At 36.8% G+C, this 10,138-nt stretch overlaps 1 pseudogene; it reads left to right on the top strand.

Annotated features, from left to right (window-relative positions):
• The first annotated feature begins 1,412 nt into the window (after positions 1–1,412).
• Positions 1,413–1,868, top strand: LOC131503488 (large ribosomal subunit protein uL11-like; annotated as a pseudogene).
• The last annotated feature ends 8,270 nt before the right edge of the window (positions 1,869–10,138 follow it).

The raw sequence follows: 10,138 nt of genomic DNA, 5'->3' as shown, positions 1-10,138 counted from the left end.
ATTTTTAAAGAAGACATTATCAAAATATTTTAATAGCACCATAAGGGAAGGGGGAAAATAGTTTTAAGCAGAGAGGGAGGCAAACCATAAGGGATTCTTATATACAGAAAACAAACTCAGGGTTGGTGAGAGGGGTGGGGGAGAAGGGAAAATCGGTGATGGGCATTTAGGCATTGAAGAGGGCACTTGTTGGGATGAGCACTGGGTGTTGTATGTAGGTGATGAATCATGGCAATCTACTCCTGAAGCCAAGAGCATACTGTATACACTGTATATTACCTAATTTAATAAATTATATTTTAAAAATAAATAAATAAAATAAAATAAAATAAAATTTTAATAGCAATTGCAAATTCTCATGAAACAAATGAAAAACAAAATCTCACCAAAGAAACAGAAGATATAAAAAGAATAAATAGAAATTATAAAGCCAAAAAATAAAATAACCAAAACTAATTATGGTTTATGAAGGATTTAGTAGTAGAGGATGAGGACAGAAGACAGGATTAGACAACTTGGAAACAAAGAAACAAAAATACAATTAACTCAGTCTGAACAACACAGAGAAAATATAACAAAAAAAGTGAAAAAAATCTTAGAAACATTGTAGAAATAATTTTAAAAAGTCAACTTTTAAAAGTCATTAGAATGTGAAAAAGAAAGAAGAAACATAGGGCTTGAAAAATCATTTGAAGAAATCATGGCTGAAAATTCCCCAAATTTGAGAAAAACACACAAACATAAAGATCCAAGGAGCTGAGTGATTCACAGCATAAATCAGATAAATAAACATAAAGCGTATTATAATTATACTTTTGAAAACTAAAGGTAAATATTAAATCTTGATAACAGTCAGAGTTATAAAACATCGTCATAAAGGATCACCAACTCAAATGACAGTGGATTATAATCTGAGATAAGAGAAGAAACAAGTGGAATAATACACTTCAAGTACTGAAAGAAAAGAAATATCACCTGCAAACTTTGTGTCTGGCTAAATTATTCTTTGGTGAAAGATGACTAAGGGAATTTATTACCAACAGTCTTACTCATAGAGTTAAGGCTAAGGAAACAGTCAAACAGACAGAAAATGGTAAAAGAAGGAATTTTGAAGAATGCCAAAGGGAGGAGAAATAACGAAAAGCACAACAATGTGGATAACAACAATATGTTTTTCCATATGACCTTCTCAGATAATATTTGGTGGTTGAAAAAAATTATAACACAAGCTGATACTCAAATTTGTAGTATTTAAAATTAAGGAGGGAAAAAGACACTTTTATTTTTATTTTTATTTTATTTCTTTTGCTTTCAGCTCAGAGAAGACCAAGGTGCAACTGTCTTTGGTGGTCCTGAGCACAAGTTAATCTGACACCAGCCTCCTCCACCATAGCGGCCTAAGTTTGACCGCTATGAGATCAGCTGTATACCTGAGGTACACTGGTGAGGACATCAGTGCCACATCTACCCTGACCCCAAAGACAGGTCCCCTGGAGCTTTCTCTAAAAAAGGTTGGTAATGACATTGCCAAGGCAACCGGTAATTGGAAGGGTCTGAGGATGACAGTGAAACTGACATTTGGACAGACCCAGATTGAAGTGATAACTTTTGTCTTTGCCCTGATTATCAAAGTGCTTGAGGAACCACCAAGAGAAAGAGAAGCAGGAAAAGATTAATCAAATGGAAATATCACTTTTGATGAGATTGCCCAACAGATACAGCACCAATCTTTAGCCAGAGAACTCTCTAGAACCATTAAAGAGATACTGGAGAGTGCCCATTCTGTGGGCTGCAATATTGATGGCCGCCAACCCCTTGGCGTCATAGATGACATCAATAATGGTGCAGTGGAATGCCCAGCTAGTTAAAAAGTACAAAGGAAGGTTGCCTCTGTCACTCAGTTGGTTAAACATTGGACTATGGCTCAAGTCATGATCTCATGGTTAGTGAGTTCAAGCTGGGCATCAGGATCTTGCTGCCAACATGGGGTCCACTTTGGGTCCTCTGTCCCCCTCTCTCTCTCTGCCCCTCTCCTGCTCATGTGCATGTGCTGTCTCTGTCTGTCTCTCAAATATAAATAAAACATAAAAAAAAGAACTACAAAGGGAAATATTTCAACAAAGAACCATATGACACATAGACACATGCAAGAAGATTTAAATGTAATGAGGTTGACACAGTTGTTTGGAAGATAAAACTCTACAAAAACTATACAAAAAGATACACTTTAAAAAACACCATAAATATATTAAAGTGGAAGCCTTTAAAAATCCTAAAATGGACTCATTCTGAAACAGTCATAATATGGATACTGGTTTGTTGGATGTTGTCTCATAATTCTTGTAGTGCCCTTTACTCTTTTTTATTCATTTTAATTTCTTTATTCTGTTTCACTGGATGATATCAAGAATCCTGTTGTCAAGTTCAAAAAGTCTTTCTTCTGCTTGAATCAAGCATGCTGTTTAAGCTATGCATTCCAATTTTTTCATTTCATTTATTATATTTTTCAGTTCCAGAATGTTTGCTTAGTTCCTTTTTTATGACCTATATCTTTGTGAATATCAGATTTTTAAATATTTACTGAATTATCTGTGTTCCCTTGAATCTTACTGAGCTTTCTTGAGATAATTATTTTGAATAGTTTTTTAGAACACCCACAGATATTTGTGGTCAATTACTGCAAAATTATTGTGTTTCTTTGGTTGTATCGTGTTTTCTTGCTTCATGTTTCTGAACAGTTGGCACTAATTTTTGCCCATTTGGGGTCACAGTTACCTCTTCCAGCCTTTTTGGACTGGCTTCAGTGCAAAAAGAATTTCACTGGGAGGTTGTTGAAAGGTGGCTAGTTGGGTTTGATGGAGCAATTTTGGTTCTAGGGAAGGCACATGGGTATAGCCTCCATGGAGGTCTTTCAGGTAGATAACCAGTAGAAGTCTTCTGTGGCTGAGACTGTAGAAGTCCTGCTGCTCACAGTAAACAGTAGAGCTATTGGGATCCTCACATAGGGAAACTGCTGGATAACTTTTGTTCTTCTGCTTTGTCCATGGAAGGAAAGCCTAGTCAAGGATATTCCCCTTGGTGTCTTGTCTGGCATGCTTGTACACAAAGTAGTAATGGAGCAGGGGTCATGGGATTAGGCATATACAGAATGCCATACTGCATGGGTCCTGGTTACAGGTACACTTGTTGCAGCTATGACACTGGTCTCTGAAATACAAGTGTGTGCAGATCTCCCATGGAACTAGGACCTGAATCTCAAGAACTCACTGCAATGATTCTAATCCATGGAGGGGAATACAACCATGTTACAGGTCATGGGATGGCAAAGTTCAGTGTTGGCTTGGGCCTGTCAGGCAGTTGATAGTAGTATCACAACCTGGGGATAGTAAGTCTCAATTCTTGCCCCAAGTTGCTGTCACAAGAAAACAGCATTACAACACTGATAATTATCCAACAACACTACTTATCAGACCTATGCTGCTTGACTTTAAGGAGAGGCAGCTCCTGGACAATGACAGTTCAGAGCCACGAACTACCAGATGGGAAGTGGGTGGGCATGGGCTAAATAAGTGATGGGTATTAAAGAGTGCATTTGTGATGGGGACCAGGTGTTACAGAAGTTGCCAAATAACTATATTGTATACCTGAAACTAATATTACACTGTATGTTAACTAATTGTAATTTAAATACAACTAACATTTAAATAAACATTTCATAACTCTTAAAAAGAAAAAGAGATCATTCCATAACAGGGTATATCAATTGTAAATATCAATGCACCAAACATATGAGCACTTAAAGACATAATGCAAATATTAACAGACATAAAGGGAGAAGCTAACAACAATGAACAATTAGTAGGGAACTTTAGCAACCCTGTTACATCAAATTGTAGACTGCAAATTGACAAAGAAACACTGCTTTGAGAGACACACTAGACAAGTTGGACCTAGCAGATATATCCTTACATTCTATCCCCTATCAGCGGAATACACATTCTTTTCAACGACACATGGACAGTTCTCCAGAAAAGTCACATTCAATTATAAAAGGTCTCAATAAATTGTAGAAGGTTGGAATCAATAAACACCTTTTCTAATCACAATGGTATTAAACTAGAAATAAGAAAAAAAGGGAAAAAACATACACACACAGAGGCTAAACAACATGCTACTAAACAATCAATGGACAATGAAATAATTGGAGTAATAAAAAACATATGGAGACAAATAATAATGAAAAGCCAATAGTCCAATATATTGAAATGCAGCAAAAGCAATTTTAATTGAGAAATGCATAGCAATATAGGCCTACTTAAAAAAATAAGAAAAATCTCAAACAACCTAAACTTATATCTAAAGAAAATACAAAAGAAGGACTAAGCACCAAAGTTAGTAGAATAAAGGAAATAATAATTATCAGAGTGGAAATAAAAGAAAGAGAGAGTAAAAAAATTGTAAAGATCAATAGAAACAAGATCTGGTTTCCTGAAAAGATAAAGAAAATTAACCTTTAGATTCAATCATCTAGAAAAAAGGAAGAGGACACAAATAAATAAAATCAGAAATGAAAGAAGAAGAATGACAACCTATCTATGTTATTTCAATAGTTTTCAGAATATAGATCTTAATCCTTTTTGGTTAAATGTATCAAATCAACACAATTTTTACCTTAAACTTATAAAATACTATATGACAAATATATTTCAAGAAAAGTTATACCAATTCTTCTCAAACTTTTCCAAAAAGTTGAAAAAAAGAGGAAACACTCCAAAGCTCAATTTTGGGGCCAGCATTACCTGATGCCAAGGATCAAAAAGGACTGCTAGTGGGGGAGGGGCCTGGACGGTTCAGGCGGTGAAGCATCTGACTCTTGATTTTGGCTTAGGTCATGATCTTGAAGTTCATGAGATCCAGCCCCACACTGAGCTCATGATTACAGTGTGGAATCAGCTTGGGATGTTCTCTCCCCTCTCTCTCTGCCTTCCCCCCAGCTTGCATACTTTCTCTCTCTCTCTCTCTTTCTCTCCACCTCAAAATGAATAAATAAACTTAAAAAAAGAAAGAAATAAAAAGAAGAAACAAAGAAAGAAAGAGAGAGAGAGAGAGAGAGAGAGAGAGAGAGAGAGAGAGAGAAAGAAAGAAAGAAAGAAAGAAAGAAAGAAAGAAAGAAAGAAAGAAAGAAAGAAAGAAAGGGAGAAATAAAAGGACTCTCCACTGCAAGAAAAAAAAAATATGAGGTAAGATTCCTGATGAACAGGAAAGCAATACTTTTCAATAAAATGCTACCAAACTGCATTTCACAGCACCTGAAAAGAACAGATACCATAATCAATTAAGATCCATCTTGAGACAGAAGGATAACTCAACATATTCAACAAAATAAATGTGATATCCACGTTAAAGGAATGAAAGAATTGTACAATCATGCCAATAAATATAGAAAAAACATTTGACAAAATTCCACATGATTTTATGATTTTAAAAAATGTTGGGGCACCTCATTTTTTAGTGACTGGGTGCCTCAGTGACTTAAGTGACTGATTTTGACTCAGGTCATGATTGCACAGTCAGTGGATTCCAGCTCAGTGTCAGGCTCTGTGCCGACAGCTCAGAGACTGGAGCCTGTTTCAGATTCTGTATCTCCCTTTCTCTCTGCCCCTCCCCTGTGCTCTCTCTCTCTCTGTCAAAAATAAATATACATGTTTTAAAAATCTCAACAAGTATAGAAAGAGTATACTTCAACATAAAAAGGCCATATATGAGATGACCCACATAACATCATATGCAATAGTTAAAAGGGGAAAACTTTCTTTTAAGATTAGAAATAAGACAATATGCCTGTTGTCACCCCTTGTATTCAACCTATGCTACAAGTTCTAGGCAGAGCAATCAGGCAAAACAAAATAAGAAGAGACATTGAAATCTAAAACATCTAACAATTGTCTCTTTGTAGATTATATGATTTAAATATAGAAAACCCTAAACACCCAACCAAAATTTAAACATAATCAAACGTGGAATAGTTGATGATACAAAATCAACATAAAAAATCAGTTGCATTTCTATACACTAAAGTGAATCATTTGAAAAATAAAGTTTAAAAATCCCACTTCCAATACCATGAAAAAACAAAATTCTTAGGAATAAATTTAGCCAAGAAGGTGAAAGGTCTATACCCTGAAAAAAATTAAACTCATTAAAAGAATCAGTGGTGTCTGGATGGGTCAGTGAAGCCTCTGATCCTTGATCTCGGCTCAGGTCATAATCTCAAGGTTTGTGAGATTGAGCCCCATGTTGGGGTCTGTGCTGACAGCAGAGCCTCCTTCAAATTCTCTCCCTCTTTCTCTTTCTGCCACTCTCCTGCATATACACAGTCTCTCTCTTTCTCAAAATAAGTACAGTTAAAAAAATCAAAGCAGTTAGCAAAAAAACCCAAAACACTGCCTATTCACACATGGAAGAATTAATATTGTTAAAATGTTCCTGTTACATCAAACCATGTACAGATTCAATGCAATCCCTATAACAATTTCAACATAATTATATACAGGACTAGAACAAGCAATCCTTAAACTTGTATGGAACCACAAAGGATCCTGAAGATACAAAGCAATTCTGAGAAACAACAAAAGTAAAATAATCACACTTCCTGTGTTTAATCTATATCAAGTTATTGAAATCAAAGCACTATGATACTTGCATAAAAACCACAGACTAATGAAAGAGATTCAAAAGCCCAAGAATAAACATACACTTCTGCGGTGCATGGGTGGCTGGTGGTTTAAGCGTCTGACTTTAGCTCAGGTCGATCTCATAATTTGTGAGGTCAAGATTGACATGTGAGTCCAAGGGGTACATGAGGAACATAAGGGTATACAGGGATATGTAGGAGTGCATGGGGGTTATGGGTGCATTGGAGTTGGGGGTGCTGTCAGTTCAGACCCTGTTTGGGATCCTCACTCTCACTATCTATCTGTCCCTACCTCCAAAATCAGTAAACATCTTTTGACAATATTTTGAGACTTATAAACAGATGCTTGCCATTTGTTTACTTTTTTTAATTAAAGAATTTTTTAATGTTTTTATTTACTTTTGGGAGAGGGAGGGAGAGAGAGAGAGAGAGAGAGAGAGAGAGAGAGGCAAAGTACAAGTAAAGGGTGGGGGTGGGCAGAGAGAGAGGGAGACACAGAATCTGAACAAGGCTTCAGACTCTGAGCTGTAAACACAGAGCCTGACCTGGGGCTGGAACCTATGAACTGTGAGATAATGACCTGACCCAAAGTTGGATGGTCAAAGGAGTGAGCCATGAAGGTGTCTCCATTTGTTGACTTTTTTGAAAAAAAAATCAAGTTGTAATCTTTTATTACAGGTTTAAAATGAGGCTCTTAAATATCTCAACTTGACCAGATATGAAACAATTTAAAATCCTTTAAACGTGTATTGAGAAAAACCAGGCTTTTTGTTCTTTAAAAAAAAATTTTTTTTTGTCATTACCAAAAAGAGACATCTTCAGGTAAAAATAAGAAACACCCCATGATGCATACAGAATGCACATAGCTGTAATTTTATGGTCAATGGGGAAACAGCAAGCACTTCAGGTCTTTAGCTCCAATCTTTTGTATATTTCTTATTGCTGGAATTTCTTATGTATTTCTTCTTGGATGACAAAACCAGATGATGATAGACATGGTAAACCAGCATGTACTCATCCCTGACTTGCTCAGCCTTGGAAGAAGACAGATTTTCAGACTCTGCCATGTGGATAGCATCCGTAGTGGTTACAATCTGCTGCATATTCACTGCCCTGCACTGGAGCTCCACCCTGGTCTGTAACATTTGCTGCCTCTGCACCCTTTTCTCTTTCAGCATCAAACTCCACACTTCTGCATCTCCTATACTCTGAGGTACTTCCTGGTGTCATTTTTCTTTATGGCATTTCTTTATCTTCATCAGTGTTATTCCTGTTGATGAAACCATATCTGTTTCTGGTTGGATTTTCCCCCCATATAATCATTGTCAAATTGGCTAACAGACAGTGTATACAGTATGCTCTTGGTTTTGGGGGTAGATTCATGTGATTTGTCGCTTACACACAACACCCAGTACTCATCCATCGCAACAAGTGCCCTTCTCAATGCCCATCACCCATTTTCCCTCTCTCCTGTCATCAACCTTCAGTTGTTCTCTCTATTTAAGAGACTCTAATGATTTCCCTTCCTCTCTCTCTGTTTATTACCATTTTTCCCCTTTCCTTCCCCAATGGTCTTATGTTAAGTTTCTCAAGATCTACATATGAGTGAAAACATATGGTATCTGTCTTTCTCTGACTTATTTCACTTAGCATAATGCCCTCCAGATCCATCCACATTGCTGAAAATGGCAGGATTTCATTCTTTCTCATTGCCAAGTAGTATTGCATTGTGTATATAAACCACACCTTCTTTATCCATTGGTCAGTTGATGGACATTTAGACTCTTTCCATAATTTGGCATTGTTGAAAGCACTATTGTTAATATTGGGGTACATGTGCCCATATGCATCAGCATTCATGTACCTTTTGGATAATATTCCTAGTAGTGCTATTGCTGGGTCATAGGGTAGTTCTATTTTTAGTTATTTGAGGAAGCTCCACACTGTTTTCCAGAGCAGCTGCAGCAGTTTGCATTCCCTCCAACAGTGCAAGAGGGTTCCTGTTTCTCCACATCCTCACCAACATCTGTTGTTGCCTAAGTTGCTAATTTTAGCCACTCAGATTGGTGTTAGGTGGTATCTCAGTGTAGTTTTGATTTATATTTCCCTGATGATGAGTGATGTTGAGCATCGTTTCATGTGTCTGTTGGCCATCCGGATATCTTTTTTAGAAAAATGTCTAAAAATGTCTTGTCTTCTGCTCATTTATTTACTGGATTATTTGTTTTTTGGGTGTTGAGTTTGGTAAGTTCTTTAGAGATTTTGGATACTAACCCTTTATCCGATATGTCATTTGTAAATATCTTTTCCCATTGTGTTGGTTTCCTTTTGGATTTGTTGATTGTTTCCTTTGCAGTGCAGAAGTTTTTATCTTGATGAGGTCCCAGTAGTTCATTTTTTGCATTTAATTCCCTTGCCTTTGGAGACAAGTTGAGCAAGAAATTGCTGTGACTGAGGTCAAAGCAATTAGGTCAAAGTTGCCTGCTCTCTCCTCTAGGATTTTGAAAACCTCTAGGGTTTCTTATCTCACATATAGGCCTTTCATCTATTTTGAGTTTATTTTTGTGTGTGGTGTAAGAAAGTGGTCTAGTTTCCTTCTTCTGCATGTTGCTGTCCAGTTCTCCTAGCACCATTTGCTAAAGAGACTGTCTTTTTTTGCATTGGATACTCTCTCCTGCTTTCTCAAAGATTAGCTGGCCATACATTTGTGGGTCCAATTTTGGGTTCTCTGCCTATGGAAAACCTGAAAGACTCAACCAAAAAGGTACTAGAACTCATACATGAGTTCAGCAAAGTTGCAGTCAATTACATTTCTATACACCAATAATGAAGCAACCGAAAGAGAAATAAAGAAATCAATCCCATTTACAATCACACCAAGAAGCATAAAATACCTAGGAATAAACCTAGTTAAAGATGTAAAAGATCTTATGCTGAAGAGTACAAAAAATTTGTGAAGGAAACTGAATACGACACAAAGAAATGGAAAACATTCCATGTTCTTGGATTGGAAGAATAAATATTGTTAAAATGTCAATACTACCCAAAGCAATCAACCACATTCAGTGTAATCCCAATCAAAATTACACTGGCATTCTTCTCAAAGCTAGAACAAGCAATCCTAAAACTTGTATGGAACCACAAAAGACCCTGAATAGCCAAAGTAATATTGAAGAAGAAAACCAAAGTGGAGGCATCACAATCCCAGACTTTAGCCTCTACTACAAAGCTGTAATCAACAAGATAATATAGATCATATCTGTTTCTTATACTGAACCATTTTACTATTCCTCAAACTTTTGTTGCACTGAAGGCAAGAGCAGGGGTGTCCAGTGGCTGCTGAGTGTGTGCCTGACAGCTCATGGTTGCAGTGGCTCCTCTTAGGATATGACAGCAAGTAGGCAGGCGGCAGCAGTAGGGCTCTCTCTCGCGCGCTACCAAAGT

This window comes from Neofelis nebulosa, chromosome Y (genome assembly GCF_028018385.1).
Source record: "Neofelis nebulosa isolate mNeoNeb1 chromosome Y, mNeoNeb1.pri, whole genome shotgun sequence".
NCBI lineage: Eukaryota > Metazoa > Chordata > Mammalia > Carnivora > Felidae > Neofelis > Neofelis nebulosa.
This window is presented reverse-complemented; position numbering and strand designations above follow the sequence as displayed.